Here is a 25098-nt window from a genome sequence, read left to right as displayed (position 1 = left end):
TTTGTTTGTTCTTCACTGACCAGTGGAGAAGAATGCAAGAAGCAACTGCTGAAAGCCTTTGGGCAGGAAATCTGGACAGCCCAAAAATGCGCAACACAGAGCTTGACAAAACCCAGCAAGCAGCCTTCCTCTCTAGCTCTGTGCTCTCAACTATATTCCAGGCAGATCAAAACTGGTCATTTTTCCAAGCACTGAGTGTAGGCAATCCTATTTTTGTCTTGTATTTAAAGGCTTCTTTTTTTTTAATTTTTTTTTTTTTTTTAATTTTTTTTATGTGACCTTTGAAAACACCTTTCTCATACCAAATTGGTGCCCTGCCACCCCATTATGTTGATGAGATCTGTATGGAATATAGCAACACAACTGAACTAATTCTACCTGCCCCCCAGGATCCCAAAACTCACAGGGCCACACACATACAGCCACAAAACTTGATCAGCACAACTTGCACTTCTGGCTGGTGCTCAGCTCTGCACTGCTGCTGTCACAGCCAGAACTATCTCTCCACACATCCCACATCCTCTGCTCTGAGCCCTCATGCTTTCACACATGGAAGACATGGGGAATCTGCCTGAGTGCACCCTGTGCACACTGTCTACTCCCTGCATCTTCATTTTGTCATCTCATCCATCCAGGTTTGCATTTTTATTCATGTGGCTATTGCCACTAGAAGCAATTAGCATCTGTTCTTCAATTAAAACACCTCTCAGTCCTCCAGGACTTCTCCCTAGCTCCAACTTCTGTTGCCCCACTCCCAACCTGAATTTGCAGTCTCTTTCCCTGTGTTAGTGCCTACCTCTTGTGCTGTTTGTATCACAACTCAAATTTTGGCTTGAAGGTCACAAGGACAGGCTATTGCCTAAATTACAGGCATTTCTAAGTTAATATTATTTAGGACTAGAGAGGCACATGCTCTTCTATTGATTTTTTTAAAGTTGTTTTAACTCAGAAAAAGTAATTTGTCATAACTCAATATTTATGAAAAGAAAACAGGAACTTAAAATGATTACTACATTAGGAGCCAACCACAGTATCAGCAAGTACAACTCAAGTGCACAGGATAATGTGATTTATAAGGGACTTTCATCAAAAGATGGATCATCAGGCTGAAAAAAACCAAAATTTCCAGCAGCTATATGTTTATCAGAGCTTTTGCAGGGAATGCTAGCTAAACTCTAGAATACTATTCACTTTAGTCATCTAGGAAATATCCCCTAAATACAGCATTTCCAGCATTGTTTCCCTTCGTGTATTTATTGAAGCAACTGTGCTCCAAATTAGCTTTATATTCTACAACACACTGCAATTTTTTGTATGTACCATTAATTGCTAAATGTGCCTGGGTTTCTAAAAGCACAGCTCAATTGGAAAGTCCTTCAGCTTCAAAAAAAATCTGAAAGTGACCCATAAACTGCAAGAGAACAAGGGCTTTGTTGCAAAAATCAATTTGAAATTTTGGGTTTTTTTAAAGAGAGAGTGGGTGTTTAGGCTTGTGAGAAAACTGCAGTTTGGAAGATTATACATGCTTAGATAACTGCTTACAGTATCTAAAATGCTGCATTTGGACACACAGCTTTTGCATGGACACCTAAGGAGAACTGTCATTTTTAAATCTCTATATTAAACATATAAATGTTTTTATTATTAAAATTTATGAGTAACATTTAGGAAAGATTGTCTTGAAATTGCATAGAGTAAAAAGTACATGCTCAAGCAGCTGGGGAGGGATCACAAAAGGGCAGCAATTCTAGAGAAACGCCATTAACTTCAGGTTTATAGAGAAAACACAGAAGAATTTTTCTCTGAATAATTTTTCTCTTTAAGTGAGAAGTCTGCATCCTTATAGAGAATTCACTTGCAATTCTAAAGAGAAAGTAAAACAATGAGAAAAATCTTTTCAGCATCTCCTAATATAATGCAGTAATTGCAGTGTCATTTGCATAGGTTTGTCCAATGTTTCCAATATTAGTACATCTTTTAGTGGGGTCAGATTAGAGCTTTGGCTGAAAAAAATATCTCTCACCTGAAGTTCTGGCATAAGAAAAGTCAAACCAGAAGCAATGTATTTTCAACAAAATTTGAAAAGACAATGTTAGAAATACATTTTTGATTATAGGGATGTAAAAAAGCTGCTTTCACATGTGGTTTCAGTTGTCAAGTTGCAGCTTCAGCTGCAAGTAAAATCACAGATAAGAAGTGAAGCCCACATAAACTGAAAGTTGGTACATTAAATATTTTCAAGTCACCAGAAGAGTCAGTGGACTACAACTTTGACCAAGATTCTCTCATTTCTTATCTTTTAAATCTATGTAGCTCCTTAAGGTCAGATCTACACAATGCTCAGATGGCAATTTTCAGACAGGGAATTTTGCAGACATTAAAATCTTAACTCCCTTCACTCACAGCAAAGGCAGCTCTGAGAAAGGTGCTGTGCTTCAAACTGGGGAAGGTGAGCAGAAACACCCGATTTAATAGCTTATTTGTGTTTATTCTAAAGCAAGCAGGAAAGTGTTTTGCCAGGTCTACAGAGCTTTCTGCTCTGTAGGTTTCTACGAAACCTTTCTGCTACACCCCATCCCTGACTGCACATTGTTGTTTTTAGTTCACTGAACAGCTACAAATGGGAGATGGTGGGTTTAGGAGGACAGATTGATGGATTCCAGATATTTCACTTGTGCAGCCTTAGTACTGTATGGAAAATGTGGAGACTCTTAATCAACTTCTAAGGCAGCAAGAATCAAACAAACAGTACTTATGGTTTCAACTTCCCTTCAGTCAGCCTAAAAGCATCTTCTGATTTGTCTTCATTGCCACCTTTCTTATATTTGTCTGGGCTATATTCCTTCTTTTACAGGAGACTGGGCTATACAGCTGCTTCTGTTTTGCTGCTTCTTTTTTGGGTGTGCACTTATTTTCACAAATTGTTGCTTCAGGAGGAGAAATGTTTCCAGGACTGCAAGAGCCACCAGATTCTGGGAAACAGCCTATTAGCCTCTCTGAACACATTGCTGCATTTCAGTGAGTTTTCAAAAACTCCTAGCAATGCTTCTAATCCACTTAAAAGCAAAAGGAATGGAGACATCTCAAAGTAAACAGCTGAGGAAGAAGGGCAGCAATTTTCCCTCTGCAAAGTCTGAGATGCCACATTACCTGTTATGAGTGTTTTCTTCTAGAAACCCCCCCTGGTGCTATCAATCTCTTCAATCTTATATTGAAGAGTGCAGAAAACATTTAAGAAAAGACTGTTTAACTTGTGGTTTTAACTGTTAAACCTGTAGTTTGAAGGTCTACAGAATTATACAGGTCTCTCCTTCACTCCTCCAGCTCTACCACCTTCTCTTTAAAGTGGGTTCCTCTCTATCAGAAAGCCCTCAGCTGCTGTCAGTCTCAGGCCTTTTGGGAACAGACAGCCCCAAAAGATGCATGGCCCAGCCAGTTCCTCCAGTCATGGTAAGGAACCACCACAGCACCAGCTTGCACTGAGACAGTTTTAGGAACTCTGCAGACCTCTAAGAATAAGCTCAGAACATTCAGCCTAATCTTCTCAACTGATCATGGACTGGCTTATTTTTTTCCTCATGGAAAGGTAAAATTCATGCACTCAAAATCATGTAAACATTTCCAGCAAAGTTGCTAGAAATTCTCTACTCTTTCATGAAAGTAAAACTATATTGTACTTGGAGGGAAAAAAATACATCCTGTAAATATTAGTATGTGTCACAGATATCACTGATGCATTACACATTAATAGAATTACTAAGAATGGAAAATTATCACTGAAATATGTATCAAAGTTATCATCAGCCATAAATCCCTAAAATAAAATGGGACAGTCCATGTTTTCTGTGAAGAAATATTAAGGTACTCCAAGGGGGAATATTTAAATATATTTCCTGACGTCAAAACCTTTGCCAAGCCAACTATAGTGACTAGAATAAATTACAGTGTATATCTGAGAGCAAGTCTTCCCTTTTCACAGTCCAAAATCTGATTTGTAGAATGGGATTACTAAAACCTGAAAACAGTAGCAGCAAGCAAAACTTTCCAGGCATGCTGAGAAACCACCAGATTTATCTGAGTAGCCAGGGTCATGTGAATATCTGAGCAGACCAGATGCTTATATGGGTTTACACGATGCTATATGGACAGCAAATCTTCTTCCCACTTTATCTTCATTCTCCAAAACCAAGAAATCCCTCCAAAAAGAACAACACACTTTTTCTGGAGCCCAAAACCAACACTTAGCCACTCCTAAGAGAGTTCCAGAAATTTTGTTTTTTTGTCATTTCCATTGCAATGGTCATAAGTTGTAAATTATTCACCTCTACAAAGCTGAGCAGAAAAGTATTTAGAACAGCCACCTGCTTTCTGACTGAAGACTATAAAACTATTAACCAAATCTGCCCTATGAAAGCCAAGTCCTAGCTCTCCAAATAATTTGTTCCAAAGTCACTTGCATATCCAACACAGGCAGAATCCCAATTTGAATAAACATGAGGAAGCTTGTTATTCAGGCAATCCACATCATCCCAAGTCATTTATTTTCCAAAACTAGGGCTAGATGCTGCAATACAAGAGTAGCCCTCAGGCTGCTCTCATTTGTTCCCAGGTTCGGTTGTGCTGCAGCAATGCACCAAAATAAAGAAAACCAGAACACTTTTGCCTTTTACTTTACAGTATTATACACTTCTTACCCTGGAATTTTGTTCAAAAGAGGATCTTTACCACTTCATTTACATTATTTTGCAGTCAGTTAAAAGCCACTAATAAGAAGCTTGAGAGTAATGCAATATGCATATTCTATAAAATGGACAAAAACAAATTTCTAATTTCAGCAATATATTATTTTAATGTCAATATAATTAAAATACATATCACACTTGGCAGCTAATGTTGCTCTTCTAAAAATTTTGTAATAAGTAACCACACCAAAAAAACCCATACCATGAAAGTAACTGGGGGTAAAATCTGTAAGACCTCACCTCATAGAAGTATGTTTCTATTAAAGATATGGATTCATAAGTCTGCATTAATCCACAATGCTGATATTCCTGGAACAGAGAAGCCGAATCAAAACCAAATCTCTGCAAAGTACTTATTATAGTTTGAATTATCAGGGAAAGCTGTTCCAATGGGGCAGGGAACTGTCCCAATCGGACTTTGTTATTATGAGAACTGAATAGCCCAACTAATTTCAGCTAGTATACTTTCATTTTGGCTGCATGGCACAAAATCTGATGAATGCACAAACTGGGAAGGAGAGGGGTGGGTGTTTTTGAGAAAAAAAATTTATAAACATTGTAACTGCTATGTAAGGGTCCAGTTCACGTAGATAAGATCACACAAACTACCACTGCTCTCTTTAAAACCCAACCAAAATAATCATATCAACTTTCTCTTAACCTTCAGTTCTCTTCATCTAGTCCAATCATTCATGATTCAGTTCCATCACCTATTCCACTTTCTCCCAATTAAGTGCCATTTTCAGCTCTTCACTCTCATGTTCTTCCTTTTCTTTATGGTTTGAAGTATGTAACCAGAAACTGTCACAGAATCACCGAATGTTTTAGGTTGGAAGTGACCTCCAAGATCATCCAGTCCAACCTTTGACCATTATCTAACTACTAAACCATGTCCTTAAGGACCACGTCTTTAAAATGCCTTTTAAATACCTCCAGGGATGGGGACTCTACCACTGCCCCATACAGGCCATTCCAATGCCTCACTACAATCTCAGTTAAAAAAAAGTTTCCTAACATCCAGCCTAAACCTCCCCTGGTGCAGCTGACATTCATTTCTTCTGGTCCTGTCACAGTCCACTAACAAGCAGAGGCTTTTCCCCTCCTTTCCCCTTGAGGCAGTTGAAGGAGCTCTAAGGTCTCCTCTCAGCCTCCTCTTCTCCAGACTAAACACCCCCAGCTCCCTCAGCCACCCCACACAGGACTTGTGCTCCAGGCCCTTCATAAGCTTTGTTGCCCTTCTCTGGACACTCTCCAGCACTCTCTGGACACTCTACTATGTCTGTCTTACAGTGAGGTGCCCAGAACTGAACACAGTACTCAAGATGTGGCCTCACCAGAGCTGAGTACAGAGGGGTGATCATGTCTCTATTCCTGCTGGCCACTGAGTTCCTAATACGAGCCAGGATGCCATTGGCCTTCTTGGCCACCTGTGCCCACTGCTGACTCATATTGAGTGAACCATCAACCAATACTCCCATGTCCCTTTCCAGCTTACAGCTCTCTAACCACATCTCCTCAAGTCTGTAGCTTACCATGGAGTTATTATGACCCAGGTGAAAGACCTGACATTTGGCTTTCTTAAACCTCATACAATTAACCTTGGCCCATTGGTCCAACCTGTCTAGGTGCCACTGCTCCAGCAGATCGACACAGCCATCTAGTTTGGTGTCATTTGCAAATTTACTGAGGGTACACTCAATCCCCTCATCCAAATCATTAATGAAGATATTAAAGAGAAGAGGCCCCAGCACTGAACCCTGGGGGACACAACTTGCAACTGTTCACCAGCCAGATTTAGTTCCAGTCACTACCACTCTTTCAGCCTGACGACCCATCTATTTTTTTATGCAATGCAGGGTATATTTATCCAATCCAAGTGCCATAAGTTTCTGAAGAAGAATGCTGTAACAGTGTCAGAAGCTTTACTAAAGTCCAGATAGACACAGCTTTTCCCTCATAAACTAGCTCTGTCCAATACATCCACCCAAAAATTGTTGTTTCCACCTCAGCTATCTTTTGTACAGAAAAACATAGAAACCACAAAGAGATGGAAAAAAGGTAATACTACTTTTTACAGTATTTCCTGGCATCCCATGGCCCACTATGGAGCACCCCAAAAGAAGTGAGCTGGAGAAGGGCTAGTCTACAACATTACTCCTTCTTTTTTCTTTTTTCTTTTTTCTCTTTTCTTTTTTCTTTTTTCTTTTTTCTTTTTTCTTTTTTTTTTTCTTTTTTTTTTTTTTTCCCCATATTCTAAAGGCCAATTCTGCAAGCCAAAGTAGCTGGAACTGAGGCCAATTAACCCCTGGAGGACCCTTTCAGAAATACAGCAAAGTTTTTTTCGTATTTTTCTGTGTTGTTACTATCATTTTAATTCAAAAACCTGTTATTTTAATTGTACAATCCTCCAAATGGGGTGGAACCACGACTTACAACATTGAGAAAAAAAAAAAGATGGTACTACAAAACAGGGAATCTACCTGATAAAAGTTACCCAGGCTTAAGTACGTAAGTACATATAAGATAAGAAGAAGGAATAAGAAAGAGATTTATGCACATTTCATTTGCATCAATCTTGGCCTTTCACTTTGGTAACTTCAGCTCCAGAATATGTTGGTTCAGAAATGCACCTGTACAGTGACCTCAGCACAGTTCACTTCATAGATGAGCAATTGATAGAGTGCTATTAAAACTAAGTTCTATAGAATTATATAGAACAGCAGCAACACTGCAGACCAGTACAGGCAGTTAGTTTTCAAGACAAGCAGCATTGGCACAGAGCCTCAGATGACTCTGCCCAGGCTGGGTGGGCAGCATGGGGTCTGCTGGCAAAGTCTTGACCTCCCACACAGGCATGGACAGGCAACCCAGAGTGTGACATGGGACAGAGCTTCATCCACAACCACAAAATTCAGTCTAGTGGGAGAAAAACATACAAATGTATGCAAGTGCTGAAAATTATCTTTCTGCTCTTAAACTTCTCTGGTTTTTGAGAGCGTTTAAAGAAAGTGTGGTATTTAACTTGTGATAATAGCTCCCTGCTGAGAAAAGCTATTTGTGACAAACTGAGCAGATGGCAAATAGCAACAAAAATCTGTTTCTCCTCATGTCTCCACAATAGCAGCTTAGAAAGCTGGAGCTTGTTGTACAGATGAGGCTCAAATACCCTTTGTTCTTCATCCTTTTCTCCCCTCTCTCTTCTCAACACACAGCACAATTAATTCCCTGCTTTTAGTGAGTTATATTTCTGATGATGTACATACGAAATTACAGGTTGAAGAAAAATTATGAAAGAAAATTTCTTCTACAATTTCTTCTGTATCTAATAGAGGAAGGGAAGGGCGGAAGGAAGGAAGGGCGGAAGGAAGGGCGGAAGGGCGGAAGGAAGGGCAGAAGGAAGGAAGGAAGGAAGGAAGGGCAGAAGGAAGGGCAGAAGGAAGGGCGGAAGGAAGGGCGGAAGGAAGGGCGGAAGGGCGGAAGGAAGGAAGGAAGGAAGGAAGGAAGGAAGGAAGGAAGGAAGGAAGGAAGGAAGGAAGGAAGGAAGGAAGGATGGGCAGAAGGAAGGGCGGAAGGAAGGGCGGAAGGAAGGGCGGAAGGAAGGGCGGAAGGAAGGGCGGAAGGAAGGGCGGAAGGAAGGAAGGAAGGAAGGAAGGAAGGAAGGAAGGAAGGAAGGAAGGAAGGAAGGAAGGAAGGAAGGAAGGAAGGAAGGAAGGAAGGAAGGAAGGGAGGGAGGGAGGGAGGGAGGAAATAGAGGGGGAGAATGATATGAATTTGTCTTGCTGTTCCTTGCTATGAAATGGATTAAGAGAACAACAAAGAATTTCTTCTGTAAACTGAGCTGTGTTCTGTCTTCTCACTACAAAGTTACACAGGCACAAGTGTAAGCACAGATACACACTATAAATACTTTGCAGCCAACCAACTTGTTAATATTCATTCATCCTAGACTGCAGCAAGTCCAGTGAATCATCATCCATGCCAGAATCATTCTGGCAGTGAAAACAGAACAACATCTGGTTTGTTTGCAATACTGCATGGCATCCTCAAAGAAATCTGTCTCAGAAATGCATATATGTTAGCAAGAAAATAAAGTGAGGGGGACTAAAGATAATTTAAAAATGATAGTGTTATTGCTTAGCTGACAGCAAAAATATATGAGAATAAAACTATATGAAAAGAGTCCTTGGAATTCTTTAAGTCTAGGAGTTCCTTTGACTTGAGAAAACAATCAGGGGGAAAAAAATCCAAGCACAGACAAAGAAACAGTGTTGTATATCAAGTGCCATTCCTCCTTTTCCAGACTTGAATAGGCTAACTTTTATCAGCAGAAGGCAGCCTTCTGGTTTACAAAAGCTCTGACTTGTTTGCAGAACAAAGGGGGAAGCATTTTTGGCCTACTTTCTAACATCCTAGGTCTCCTATCTGCTGAAAATATACTGAAGACCATTTGTAAACATTTGACTTATGTCTGGATAGTTATATGAAAGCAGTTATGTACATTATCATTCAACTATGGTCTTTATAAAGTAAATGAGAACAACAGCATTCCTTAAAGCAACAGCAATAACAAGTTTGTCCAAGACTGACCAAAGAATCAGCTATGTTCCAGGATATGCAAGTTCATATATACATACTGAAAAACAGAAAAGCACTATGAAATAGCACCAGGAAGGAAATAATTTGAAAGGTGTTTCATCTCTCAAAGACCTTACTCAAGTGCTTGCTGTCAGGAAATCTGAGTTTTGTCACTCCAACGATGAGTCAAGAGCCTTTCTTTGAAAGTAGAGGACAGGAGTAACAGACTGGGTATGAGAGCATGGGGAGACCCTGGGGAGACAGGGCAGGAGGGCCTGCATTGCCCCACCTGCAGAACCTTGCCCATTGCCCTACACTTTTTTCTGTACAAATCAGGCACTGAAGACAGCAGCACTGCTGCCTGTAACCTCCTGCTTCACCTTTGCCTAGAATCAGGTCTCACTCAGGTTACACACAATCCAGTTAGTCTGACTCACACAGGAAAGAACACCATGTTTATAGCTGGATTTGCTACAACCTTAGCTATGGAAATGTTTTCTTGGAGTGTTAGCAACAGTCTGATGTTGAGCTGCAAAAGTATGTCAGTGAATTGCAGTCTGTGAAAACAGTCCCATGCTCCTGGATTTATTACACTGGATAATAGTGACATTCAGAATGGGATTATTTAGGCCATTATTTAAACACTTAAAGCACTACTCATGCTTGGTTGCTTTTGCCGCAAACAAACAAACAAAAAAACTCTCTTGCAGACATCAGCACCATACCTTCTGAGCACCTCTGCTGAGTAAACAGCTGAGATGCAGGTGTGCACATGTGTACATGTACACATTGTCAGGCAAGTGTTACCTATTTGATGCTGATGCTGCAGCAGATAGCATAAATATAATTTGCCTGATCTAATGTTATGTGCTGGGCAATTCTCAACAAAAAAAACTCGTATAAGTGGAAATCAGGCACAACTAATTCCTTTCTCATAGATACTCTTTTTCAAATAAAGACACAACAGATCACACATGACTGAAGAAAACGCAGTTATGAATAGGTGGGAGTGCTGTTCTTTCAAAGACACAGTTCTTACTGTAGGTTGTTACACCCTTAGAAAACCCATATGTTATCGCTTGTTCATGGCATGTATCTTTAACACAAAACACAATTCTGCCTGTAATGGAAGATTAAACGACTCGCATTGTGACTCACATTTTTCCCTTCCATCAAGGAAGGGAAAATTACACAATTTATTTTGGTGGACAGCAAATAAAGGTCACTGGCAGCAGACAGGTTTTTCCTTACAACTTCAGATAGTTGAGTTGTTTCTCAGTTTTAATGCATTTTTCTGGTTTCTGGTTTCAGGCCCTTTGTGGGGTACATCAGGAATAGGTAGATTAGGTGGATTACCTTGTAGTAAGAAAAATCTAGATTATTATGGATTTCCAGATGAGAAAATGGAAGGGAAGGAAGCACATTTGGCAAATTATAATGCCTTCTACAAATTAAATTGTCTGAGTTCTATTCAGGACTTGATTTTTAATTTTTAAAGTCCTGTAATATGGAGAGCATTTAATTCAGCAAATGGGTAAAATTAAAGTACTCGCTACTTGCTCTTACCCAAAAAAAGCCCTTACCCAAATTCCTGCTGATGTGAGTTTGAAAGGTAACTGGTGGGATAAGACACTGCCCGTCTTACTGACTGGTACAATCAGATGAGACAGTTCTGCAGAGAAAGATGTTTGGAACTACCTGCAATCACTGCTATTAAGGCAGGGATGGGAGGCAAAATATCAGCAACAATATCTGAAAAATGGTTTTGTCCTAAATACAATGGGTGAACAACTGGAGATGTGGTTTGAGAAGAAAAAACACCACAAACTCACTATATTAATGATGTGGACAAGCACAGATCAACTACTGAAAAGCATGTGCACACTGTGGAAAAAATAATCTCATTATTTGCAGCTCATTAATCTGAAAAAAAATATTGGGTAGGTATTAAAAAAGAAAATAAAATCCTAAACATAGAAAGGAAAGGGATGGAAGAAAATAAATGAAAACTCTTCAGAACTTCCTAGTCCAGTGCCAACTATAAACTGTACATATACAGGCATTTCCCCCCTGTTATTTATTAATACAAATATTTCTGAGCATGTAAAACTTTCATAAATCTTCTGGTCCAATGCTTTGTACCCTGAATCCATCAAAATTATTTATCTTTGTCCTTACTATTTAACTGACCTAGTCTTTTTATCTACTTTGAAGATTCCTTAGGACTAATCAGCTGTCTCACTTGAGTGTCTCAAAACCCCTTGTTTTGTCTGAAAGGAGTTTTCTAAATGACTAGAAAAAACACAAAATCTGGGAAGACAGATAAGACCTTAGAAGGCTATAAAAACACAGAAACTCATTAAGTCTGTTAATCAACACACTACATGCATATGGGGGAAATCATTTTTAATAACGTTGTGGTAGTTTGTCCAGAAAGCCAATGAACTAAAAAAGTGAAAGAAACATATTCATAATAATAAACATAATATTTGTAATTAGTATCTGCTCCTAGAACATTTACTCTTGAACCACTGTACAGCCACTGTAGGACTGACCCATTGTCCAGCATGTGCCATGTAACTACTTGTCACAGGGTTAACACCATACACTGGATGTAGTTAATAGCAAAATAGGGCCTGTTTAACTCATCGGACAACTTGTTTATTCAAAACTGAAGAGCCCACTAGAGTTGCTGACAGGTTTATGAGTCATGTCTAAGAGCCTTTTATGGATCAAGATCATCAACCTATATGCAGAGAGCTCTGTAGGAAACTGGTGGTTTAACAGCCACATTGATATGCATACTTCCTGCTTGATGAGACAAAGCAGACTTCTCACCTAAATCACTACAGTTTCCCAGAGGCCTCTCACAGACTTAGAAAAATGAAGCACTGAACATTTTTTTGTGAAGAAGTGGTCAGTACAAAAATTAGTAGTCTTAGCCTATAGAGAATCATTACTGATCCTAACTTACAAGATTTTTATGAGATTCTTTTTCTCCATGAAACAACACCAAAGTTCTTGTGACAGCAGAAGTTTTCCAAAGGCAAACTGTTTCCACATAAATTCTCAACTTTTCTGAGAAGAAAAAAAAAATATTTCCATCACAGTTCATTTCACTCTGAGATGCAAAATGACGTCTCACCAGCATTGCCACTGAATACACTGCAACAGTTTTTGTCCACTCAGCAACAAATAGAAAACAAGAATATTGCAGAAATTTTTCACTTACATACAAGAAGCCATAGGTTTCTTAAATTTTCATTGCATTTTTATATTTTGGTCACTTCCCAATCAAAATAACAATCATTTATGGATAGTAATCTCTTATTTTAAAGTCAAAATCATTACTACCCGACTTATGGGAACAGGAATGAAAATAGGCAAGAGTTTTTCATTGAAGTGCCCTCTAATATTTTAAACAGAAAGGTATGAGAGAGTTAAGAACTATAGTATGATCGTCATGATGAACACAATATATGGTCTGTAATTAGAAAGTAGTTAGATAAATGGCTTCAGGTGGTTCCTTAATACAGTGTTACATATTTTGCTAAGGCATAGCCTTCCAAATTACCTGAAAGATATTAAAGTACAGGTTCCTCTAAACAAACAGAAAAATTAAATAAAGAGCAATAGCACATATTTATATACCCTGTACCTCCTACTCAAACAGGAAACCACCTTAAAATGAATGATATCACTGCCCTCCACATTCACTTTCCCTCGCAATTCTTGTTCCTTTCTTAAAAAATTCTTAAGTAAAAATGCACAAAATTTGTAGCTGGCAGTTCAGCCCATATTCAGCACTTCAGTCCTCAAAATCAAAGAATTCTTTCCTTCTCCATCCCAACTTGCCTCAGAGTGCTTGTGTCAACTTTTGGGTGTTCAAGTAGAATCATCACTAATTTAGTCTTCTAAAGTCACATTTCTGGGATATAAACAAGAAATGATACTTGCTTTCCTTACCATTTACAGTAGTTTCTTCCTTGACAGAGCCTGTACCAAGTAGTTGTGCCTCAACGTTGGTTGGGTGGGCTTCTGTTCATGCTTTCAACTATGCAAATGTTGTTTTCAAATACAGGCAATTTAACATCTAGGAGGATTTTCAACAAGATCAGAACAGGTAGCTCAAGAGTTTCTTTCATGTTCTTTTCCTCTTCATGACCTATTAAGTACATAAACATCTTCAGGAATAATAACTGCCCAGTATTAGTTTGCAAATATTGTTACAAGTATTGACTACACTAATAATAGGTTTTAACTAATGAAACTACTTTTTTTTCCTGCTGCAAGGAGATATTACAAAAAAAAAAAAAAAAAAAAAAAAAAAAAAGACTAACAAAACAAAAAACAAAAAACAACACCCCCCCCCAAAAAAAGAAAAAACAAACAAACAAAAAAAAACCCAAAGAAACCAAAACAAAAACCTGCCAAACTAGAACTAATTATGAAGGTGCAGCTAATGGTACTCTCCAAACCACACAAAGGTTTTAATCCTGCTGCACTGACTGTAGTGGAACTATTTGTGAACTTAAAATAGTATAGGTATTCAGGTGTCCTGCTAGGCTTGGATGAGAGTATTTCTCATTTAAGAAGAAGGGGTCCCAAACTCATGCCAACTGCATTACGAGCTTGAAGGTCCAAAAAGTCCTCAGAGCACTGCTAAGACTAACAAATGATCCAGGATCAGTAAAGACAAAACCAAGCAAATTGTATTTGCTTTTGCCTAGGTCCATTCAGGAGGTGCCACTCCAGAAGCCAGAAAGAGAGTCTAACTGGAAGGAAGAGGAGAACAAATGCTTTCACTTTTGCTTCCATGTATGAATTAATAACATGGAAATGTGTGTCCTGAGCCTTCACAGCTACTGGAATAATAAAAATAAAATAAATTAAATTAAAAAAAAAAAGAGGGACATTTATCCAACAGGAACATTTTAATGCGAAGACAACCACAATTCATAGGCACCATCGCAACACCCCAAATCTCTCCGTTCAGATGTATTGTCTTTACCATTCCAAGTCTGCTCAAGCATAGTATACAAAATCCCTTTCTTCCAGGAAAAAGCAGCTCATGAGAGAAGAACAAGTCACAGACCTGACACAAGGCTTCAGTGAAGATTTGAAAGAGTAAGAAGTAAGCCTACAAATGAGGCCTGAACTCAAAATCCCAAGAAGCAGTATGTGCCAGACAGGATATATTTTGGATAGCTGGTGGGGCAGCCAAGGACAGAGGAATGGTATGGGAGAAAGAAACTGGCAAAGGGGCAGGGGGGAGTATAATATTTGGAGGTTGTTCTGAAATAAATGCCATATGATATAAGTCCATATTTTCTGTATGTGTGTGTGTGTGCATGTGTATAAGATGCTTATCAACACACATGCATATAAATGTATCTAGGCCAAGCTTTTCAGAAAAAAACTGATTGAAAATGCGTATCCTAAAACTTATAAAAAAAAACTTGAATTTTGCATGCTCAGCAAGCACTAAGAAAGATGCAGTTATTGAAGAACACATTTCCTGGCTTACTTTCTTTTTCTCAAGCCACATTGCATTCTATCTTGACACAAATTAGAGCCTGGCATTGGAAGATGGTCTGAGGTAATGAAGGGGAAAGCACCAAGTGCATGGCTGAAAGCACTCAGAACATACCTGGATCAGATCTTGTCTGGGGTTTTTATGCGCAATTTATGTCAACTGCAAAAAAGTTCTGCTTTAGTAAAGGGCAAGTCTTGCCAAAAAATATTACATGTCACTTCATACTTACACTGGGCCAGAAATTCATTTGCAGCAGAGTTGCCATTTAACTCGTAGCTTGCTTTTTTTCCTGCAGCTGAATTCCTGAATCACTTTTACAACTACACCACACTAATTCTGAAACCCTGTTATGCCTTACTTGGTGAGCTGATGAAAGAACTAGTCCAGAACAACTCACCAACAGAACAGTGACATAATTTCTTTACACATTTTCACCAATAGCTTCCATTTGCTCTACTTCTTTTGCACCCACTTCCTACTAACAGCACACAAGGATATATTTCATACTTACATTGCTCCTATTTTATTACTTTCTGTTTTCTATAAAAAACTGCTCTTGCCACAGGCAATAGTGTATGGGCCCTTAATTACAGAAATTAGCTGTAGGTTATAATGCTACTGTAGAAATTTTATTTTGGTGATCTAATCACTAGAAATCTTTAATATCACCAGTTTTGCAGACATATTTTTCTCCGTCTTCCCACAGACCACAAAAGTGTGAGGAAGCATCTCTATACATTATGTCTCTTCTTTTCAGCTAGTTCTTAAGCAAGAACTCAGTCCGATAACTTCCTTTTCGTTTAAGCTCCTCAGAGCCTCAGATATCTACATTACCTATGAAAAACAAGCTGGAATCAGTATTTGGCATACTTGAAGATGGTGGCTCACAGCCTCCCTTCAGACTGCAAGAGATCCTTAAGTAGATAGTATCCAGAAACCAGCCTACTATTTAAATTGTTCACCCAGAAAAATGTACACTATATAAAACTGTCAAGTAAGGATGTATTTTCAGCCTCTGCAAAAACTCATACCTGCCAGTGGAAATTTCTCCATGGCTTGAAACCATCATATCAGAACTTGGAAAGAGGTTAGAAGACACAATCCATGTTATTCAATGCACTGTGAATTCTGCCGTATCAGCTGCAAAAATAGATACGCAAAACATATTGTATTGCAAATCTTCAGCAGGCGGAAAGCTCCTCACTTTCAGAATTTTTGAGCTTAGACTATATGTTAAATATGTCACCCCACTCCATTAAAGATGTCTAAAAAGAAGGAAACAGAAGAAAAAAGTATCTCTTCTGTGGTCTCCAGAGCTTCTCTCATGCTGCACAGCTGAGCTGCCCTCAGCTCTCTGTAACACATCAGGTGGTGGAAATCTCTCACAGAAGCATCTCCCAAAGGTGACACCCACTCAGGAAAAAGACCCTAAGAACATGCTTTAAACTGAGCAGCATTCAGGGAAGCCATAGCCTCAAGTCTTGCCAGGGAGGAATGTTATCAAAAGGGTGACCTCGAGCAGCGGGGGCAGAGAGGGGCTAGAAGTGGAGAAGCTTCCTCACCCTGCCACAGTACCAAACACCCTGGGCCCAAGTGAAGAGTTACCGACTGCCGGGTGCTAACAGCTGCTTTTTTTCAGATTTAAAGAAGAGGAAAATAGAAAAAAAGGAAAAACACTGAAGAAAAAAAAAAAAAAAGGAAAAAAAAAGAAAAAAAGAAAAAAGAAAGGAAAAAAGAGAAAAAAAAAGGGAAAAATAAAAGAAAGAAAGAAAGAAAAAGTGCAACTTCTTTATTTGTACATGCCTATTTCTAAAAAAAAAAAAAGCTACTCCATTCAGGATAAATATTGTCTCATCATGTTGGTGGCTGACAGAAATACTCAGTGGCAATAGGTATCATACCAAGTAATGAGAGCTCAGCTGCAAAATGGCTCTCTTCTCTGCCCTGGGATCTTCTCTTTCAGAGAAGAGATTTGGGAGTCAGCTCTCCGGCTGCAGGAAGAAATCCAAGTACAGGACATCTGCAGCCCTGAGTCCAGCTACCAGGGATCCCAAATGCAGCCCAACATGCTCACAGGTCCTGCTGAGGTGCCAGCAGCCCTGGCAATGCTGCAATGCTACCTCCCCCACTGGAGGCAGGCAGGTAGCTCCAAGGAAGAAAAGTACTCAGTTCCAGTTAGTGAATTTTCACGTTCAATACGAATTTCAAATACAGAGGAGCAACAAGGTTTTGAAACACAAAGACAATTGGCTATGTTGTTGTCAAGATGGGTGCTCTTTAGGAACAAGCTGAGAGTCAATGGTAAATTTACATTATGAATTATTCAAGAAGGTTTATCCAATGAAACTTCAAAAGGTCACAGCAGAGGTAACATATACCTCTTGATCTTCCTTAAAAGAGCTACATGTAAAACATATGTGCAAACAGACTTGAAGACTTTTCTAAAGACCTGCGAGTGCAGTATAAAAAGTGCAGTATAAATTATAATTAGTGTTAACCAATAAAGTAGTAGTAAAACGTCACTAAACCTCAGGGATTTATTTGTACAGGCACCTTATGTGTGAGGTGTCCTTGCAAATGGTTTTGAAAAATGAAGTGTTGCTTTTAAGTTCCTGTTAAAGAACTGGTAATCAGTTCTGTCCAGTGACGGTTTTCAGGTGATCAGAAAATACCTTACAAGAACCAAAGCAAAGATTTTAATCTTTACGTTTTTGACTGTCATAGAGGTGTCTTGGCAACATGTTCTATGCATGTACAAACGCTGACCTAACAAACTGAATAAAATTAGCCAATATCTACTACTTAGTGGTCAAGAACACAGCTTTTACATAACAGCAGTAATGAATGCACTTTCCGTTTTAACAGAACAGCAGAAACCTAGCTTGGAAACCCCATGCTTTTATCGTCATGGCCAAAAAATAAATGTCATCATCACCAAACACCTTCATTCAAAAACTGCAGCAGATTTTGACACAGGGCTGGGTTGACATGTCACATATTTGAATGTTCAACAAACTTTATCTAAATATAAACCAGGTCATCACCACTCATCAGAAACATAAACCCTGTTCTTGAACTCTATAAGCAGTAGTAAAACCATTATGAGACTTTACATTTTTCAGCACCATGTTCAGGAACTACCCTTCAGGGAAAAGAAAAAGAATGTGAGGTCTTTTATACATGGAACATCTTTATTAATTTTAAAAGAACTGGAAATAAATATTTTATGCAGCAGCTAAAATACAGCAGGGACAATTAATCTAGCATTTCATTCAGGATTAGATGGAGAATCTAATTATACTTATACTTTGACAGAAACTAACTGCCTGCAAGCTCCATTCCATAGATGAGACCCAAAAGACATGAGAACTGAAAGGCCTCTTAGCCATCCTTATGTCATCCATTTATGGAGAACAAGCTCCTGTTTGCACCAAGGTAGTTTACATAAATTTAATAATCGGTGTCCAAATGACCAACTATTTGAGATTGGCCAAGCCTCAGCAAGAAAACACTCCTGAGAAAAAAAAAAAAAAAAAACAAAAAAACCAAAAAAACCCTTAAGCCAAAGACTGAGGTCTTTTTCTGGGAACCAGCTGCAAATACAAGGTTTTTACATGGGCTGAAACACAACTGCATGCATCTGTGTGCTGCCAAGAAAAAAAGGGAAAGTAAAGAAATCCTGGAAGCAATGAAACAATTCAGACAGCATGAGGGGGCAATCCTGATGGGCAGGGAGCTGCCTCGCATGCATGGTGGATGTGTTACAAGGTGAGAGCCATAAAGATTGCAAAGCAGCAGCGCTGCTGAAGAATCTTTGGGCACCTCCCGCTGCTCCAGCTGGCAGAAGCCAATACAGCTTTGTCATAATTTAATTATTATTATTACCTTGTCTTTGCAGCTGAGATCTTTTGTGACTGTTTCTTGAAGAACAGAGAATAGGAAAAGGTGGGGCTTACAAGAACTAACTTATAGTTAACTTATATGCACTTATAGGCATTGGGCACCCCATTCTTACTGTCAGCAAGAGCCAGGTAGGCCTGAAGAATAGCCATGGGTAGAGTAACACTACACCGACTTCCCTTGTGTCATATAAAATGGCAAAATTTTAAAACAAGTTCATGGAGTGGCAAGACATTTTTTTGCACACAGATAACTTCAGTTTACTTGCCTGCAAATACGAATATTTTTAAAGGGTGTTCCTTCCTGTACCTTCATCAGGACCACATTCAGAGGTCCCATTCAGAGATGTGAAGGAGCTGGAGTTTCTGCAGAGTTTTCTGCTGGAGTTTTCTGCAGAGTTGTGCCATGGAAGGCACAAATGTCGTTCCATCCCCATGACTGCTGAGATCCTACTCACCAGCACAGCCTTTTCACCAATGCTGTTCAACTGGGTGCAACAGCTACAAGTTTCTTCTGCCTCCTATATCTGCCTTCCCCTCTTGCTGCTGCTGGACATCCTGTATTTCCACATTTACAGCCTCAAAGACCATCTTTCTCATCAGGAAGGATGTTCCTCATGCCAGATTCTGTGCAGCAGGGAGGCCAGGGGGTCCCACAGTCTTTTAGGAAGCCTCTCGAAGGACCTATTACTGTAGGACAGGACTGCCAGATCCTGTACAGGGTGGCAGAGTGTGAGGGAGAGCTGACACTGGGTCAGTTCTACAGGGGGAAGCAACTCAACCTGAGTCACTCCTGCAGTCCCCACCACAACAACATGCAGCATTTCCTCCCATACTGCATTCATTCATCCTAGGACAGCACAGTGACAGGCTGGAAGGGTCATAAGAAGTCATCCCTTCTATTTGGCTAGGACTGATCAGAGATTATCTCATCACTCTGGCTGGAAGGGGTTGCAAGAGGTCATCTTGTCTTTCTTCTTGCCCAGGGCAGGACACTGATGACGTTCCTGACAGGTGCTTGTTCAACCAATTCCTAAAAACCTCTACCACCTTCTCAGGCATTTTGTCCCACAGCATCCACAACTTAGTGTAAGAGTTGCACTACTTGCTCTGTCCTCTGCAAACTTATAAAGCAAGTTATCTATTTTCTTCTTCTTTTGGTGTTTGAATGAAGTCTCATTTTTCACATCTCTTGAGAAAACCCCAAACAATATCAAGACATTTCCCCTTCCCAAAGATTTTTTCTCTGTGACTATTGCTGTCACAATCAAATGGCCAGGGATTTTGTTCCTGAAAAACTTCAGATTCCTACTACATACCTAACTTTTATTTTTATCTTAGTCTTCACACATCCTTCTCTTATTACTGTTGAGAGCTGATCTAGGGAATGTAAGAGCCTCTACAAAGCTCTTCTGCCAGAGCATAGCAGTGTTTCTACCAGAAACCAGACTCCAAGGACAAAACTCTTACTGCCTTCTGTTACGATCTGAGTTATTATTTATATTGTGTTTGCGAGGAAAATTCAGCCACTACTCATAGACAACGTGTGAATTTACAAAAATAACAAGGCTTTATGATTTAAACAAGTTAAAAGGATTTATTTAGGATTTATACAATTAGTTACTTTGGAGAGAAAAGTCGTTAAGAAGAGAAAAGAAGGATGGAGCCACATTTGTTAGCCAAGAAACTCCAGAACATACTGGTGTTTCCCCTGCAAAACCTGTAGTCCTATCTAGTCTCATCTAGCATATCTTTGTTAAAAGAGATGGCTCTAGAATAGTGCATTCATAGAAAAGCAGAGCTTTTGTTTCCGTAAGATTAAAAAGTGCAACCTGCAACCTAATCAAATATGAAATAACAATTTCTCCTTTCAGGGAACTTAGACCTTGAGTGGTTTTTTTCTGTGGAAGTATTGCTTGGGGAAGAAAGCCGGTTATATCAGAGACATTTGATACTCTCTAACATAAAATGTTCTGTGTACTAAACAAAACCCAATAGTTTCACTTTCTCTAGTAGGAGTAAACAGCTTCCCTCCTGGTCATCTGCCAGCCTGAACTCAGCCACACAAACAGAACATTAAGAAGTACATTGCAGTTTATCATAGTGATTTTTTCATAAATTTAAAAAACATTAGCCAGTCTACTTCTGCAGGGGTGCGTCAAGACTATGTTGTTTAAACAGAAAATTAATAGATCAAAACAACTTTACATTTCATAAGTACCTCAAATTGCAGTAGCCATAGAATGACAACAAGCTGAAGATTATGAGATAAGGCTTAGTTTGCTCACAACATGTCTGGTAGCTGTAATAAATACTGGTCGAAATTTTTACTTTATTGTTTTGTTGAATGAATCCTTCCCTAGAATGTTTAATTGGGTGTGGTTTGTAACCATAGGATTGGGGTTTTTTGTTCGGGTTGTTTGTGGGAAAACATGTTGGGGCATGTCGAAGACTACGAGGCAAGTCCGCAGAGACAGAACAAAGAAGATCTTTCCTTAGCAACGGGACAGAACCTGCGGACCAGGGACCAATACAAAGAAAGAGCCCGTGAAACAGCCTTCAATGAGAAACTAATAAAGGACTAAGAGGGAGGGGGGCTACCAAAAGTATAAAAGGACTGGCTTACCCTATCCAAGGCGGGAACCGTTGGTGGAGGTGTGCTGCCTCAGCCGCCCAGCGCACTGCTTTGCATATATATCTCTCTCATTTACAATAAAAGTTTTGTTATCGTTAAAACAAGTCAAACGTTTTTAACAGTAGCAACTTATACTAATAACACTTGTAGTCTCCATCCTTATAATGGCTGCACAGTGATACCAATACATTCAGATTGCTTTTTTTTTTCCATTTTCTTTATATGTACTGCAAACAGTGTAAGAAATAAATTGCCAGCTGTGGGTTATCCAAGTGCCCCAAAATTTCAGTCATTGCTCCCCCTTTTTTTCAACCATTTCCATGATTCCCATGGTTTTAATCCTGAAAAGTTCTAACTATTTATCTATGTGCAACTTTAAGAAAATTATTCCCCTTCATGTATTCTCCAAATATTTTATATTTATTTTAACACAGTCATGCTTGAGAGAGTTGAAGTGAGGCTCTGGAAAAAAGTTGTCTCACGCATTCACAAATATCTAGTGTCTATGTAATTTTGATCTACTGTTCTCATACCAGTAAGATACACCCCTGCTTAATACCTAAACCTAGTGGACTCTCAGGGTGATTTTCTTCATTTTGAATCATTTGAGTATTTGTAAATATTGTGCTAACAGTGCTGGCTGATTCACTTCTCCCTTCTCTCTTCCAACACAATCTTTGTTCCTCCACTTCTGCTAGCTCCACTTTCAAAGGCAAGTCAGTTTCAAAATTTAATTCTCAGTGAAGTGAAACACATACTATGGCAGTTACCAAGGGTTTTCTTCTTTTCAGGTAAGTGTATAATTAAACCTAGGGTTAGAGTTGCGAACTCAGGCTGCTGCAATATTTGCAATATTCCAGGAAGACACTGTTTCCCAAATAGATGTTGAAGAGCAACCTTTATTAAGTGTGTTAAGTCAGAAAAAAAGAGCCTCCAATGCACCTCATGCAAGGAAAGACAAGACTACAGCAAAAGAGTTTTGTTGTCAGCCAGGAAAAATTACTGTGACAATGCATCTAGATCTCCCTTGCAGGGCAGGGGCAAGTCTGGCTTTCTCAGGATCAGGGTTCCTTTTCTTTAGCTGTAACCATTGCTTTTATGTCTGTCAGCTACGGGGAAAAGTCCCCATATAAGCATACTTTATAACCAGTCAAAAGCAAACATAAATACTTTCATAAGTAATATATGCAAGCCACATTGGTATCTGACTTGTTTTATCCAGTAGGTTCTACTCACAAAACACCTCACCCTCAGAAGAGTTTTTTTCTTTCCCCTCTTTTCCCTCATCATAGTTTTTCAAATCTGCCATGCTCAGCTCTCCAGTAGCAATTAGAGCAATTAAGAGTTAGCTAGAGGCAAAGAGTAATAGAGTACACTTGATATCCCTCCCAGGAAACACATTTACAACAGGAGAAGAGGCAAGGGGGATACAGCAGACAGAAATAATGGATAGTGTAAATACAGTCTTTTGATGAGCACATGCAGCTTTTCTGTCTGCAAGCCAGAGACCACCCAGGCAGAAAATCTTACAGTTCATGCCTGTCACTCCTGTATCGATCCTCCAGTTCTTGTTTGTTGGTTTGTTCTGTTTTTTTTTTTCCCTCACTATAGACAGTGCTTAAAAAGATGTTCAGGTATTTCTGAAAGTCATCAAATAACATCAATAGTCTTCAAGGGCCCTTGTTATGAAAGCCCTGTTTCTGCCTTTTAAGTTGTTACTGTTTCACTTGTGTTCAGAAACTAGCAGATACCCAGACCCTTGGCATCCAGAGTCAAGTTATGGTGGGGTATATCTCTACTAAACTATCTCATGTGCTTCACCTGGAAAAACACTTGTATTTCTGCAACAGGAAGTGTCCTGTTGTTTAATCTGCTCTGAAATATCTAATTATTTTATCATTTAGCAAATCTGCTCCCTCAATACCAGTATGCTGCATTTAAATGGTTGAAGAGTCCTCCTATAACCACAAACACATGCGGACTCTGATAGAAGCAATTAATGGTAAAGCTTTAAAATCAATAGTAGAATGAACAGCCAGAGCAAACATGTTGCCAATGGGGTTCTGCCTGCAGCCTCCACTCTACCTTGCGAGGGCCCCAAGAGTGGCAGCACTGGGCAAATGCAGCTGACAGGACAGTTCACACTCCTGCAACTTGTCTGATTTATCTTAAAAAAATGTAGATGGTGGCACCAATTTAAAAGTGGTTGTGTCTTAAGGAGTTTAAGAAAGAGTAAGTTTTCTACAAAACTGTTGAATTTGTGCTACTTAAGATGTGCTCACACAATAGTGCTTTTATGGCCTTATGTTCAGCAAGATGCTTTAACCTATGGTAAATAGTCCTACAAAAGGTGGCATTATCATTTCCTTTTTATTGTTATGATGGCTGTTGGTACATATCACTGCTTGGTCACAGGCTCAAGCTTCCTACACTCTTCAAACATAAGCAGGTGACAGCAAGGAAAAAAATTCAACTCATATCCATGTGCAAAGCCTCAAGCTACAGCAGCCATGCCCAGTGAGGAATCCCTCCAGGACTTTCACAACACCAATCAAAAGCACATTCTCTCTGTACAGTAAGCCAATCAGCTACAAGATCAGCATAAGAAGGAACGGGAAAATGAGGCCCTATCTCCACAGAAAAACATCATTTTCCAAAGACCTTTGTAATTAGCAGTGACTTTCCACTTCAGGGGAGAGTACACCTAACCAGAGAGCATCAGGGCAGTGTGGGTCCATGCTGATGGCTGTCGGCCACAGCAGAGGAAATGCTGAGTGCATTTTTCTGTGCCTTGACTCAGAAATATGATGAACACTACTTCGGTGAAGAAAAACACACCAGAGAGAAATGAGTTGTTTGAGCAAAACCTGGTGAAGATCAGATCTGTGATGTGTAGGACATTCTCCTCTAGGTATACACCCACTAGCAAGGAAGGAGCAGGTTGCTGCACTGCTATTTTATCATTTATGACCCAGTTTTCTGCACACCCAGCAGGCACTGTCCTCTCATAAGGGGCTAGTCTCACCCCATGGGCTGACCACAGAGCAGAAGCAACATATCATCATAGAAATATAGAAAGTTTGGGGTTGGAAAGGACTTTAAAGATCATCTAGTTCCAACCCCCTCTTCCACAATCAGGGACACATTCCACTAAACCAGATTTCTCAATGCCCCATCCAGCCCGGTCTTGAACACCTGCAGGGAGGGGACAACCACAACTTCCCTGGACAACCTGTGCCAGTGTCTCACCACTCTTACAGGAAATAAGTTCTTCCTAATGTCTAACCTAAATCTCCCCTTGTCCAGTTTAAAATGATTATCCCTTGCTCTATCACTACCTGCCCTTATATAGAGTTCCTCCTGAGCTTTCCTGTACACCCTCTTTGGTCCTGGAAGGCCACTATAAGGTCTCCAGAGCCTTTTCTTCTCCAGGCTGAACAGCCCCAACTTTCTCAGCCTGTTTTTGAAGGAAAGGTGCTCCAGCCCTCTGATCATCTTCATGGCCCTTGTCAGGTTTCTTTCCAACATCTCTATGTCTTTCTTACACTGGGGACCACAGAGCTGGAGACAGTACTCCAGGTGGGGTCTCATGAGAGTAGAGTAGAGGGAAGAATCACCTCCTTCAAACCTGATGGCCAGGTTTCTTTTGATGCAGTTCAAGATAGAGTTTGTTTTTGGGGCTGCAAGAACACATCACTGTCTCCTGTTTAG

General features: G+C 39.6%; 1 protein-coding gene across 1 annotated transcript in view; it reads right to left on the bottom strand.

The window, feature by feature from the left end:
• Window positions 1-25098, bottom strand: part of GPBP1 (GC-rich promoter binding protein 1) — a 329691-nt gene that overhangs the window by 170244 nt on the left and 134349 nt on the right. The window lies entirely within an intron of this gene.

Source organism: Heliangelus exortis, chromosome Z, assembly GCF_036169615.1.
Source record: "Heliangelus exortis chromosome Z, bHelExo1.hap1, whole genome shotgun sequence".
Lineage (NCBI taxonomy): Eukaryota > Metazoa > Chordata > Aves > Apodiformes > Trochilidae > Heliangelus > Heliangelus exortis.
This window is presented reverse-complemented; position numbering and strand designations above follow the sequence as displayed.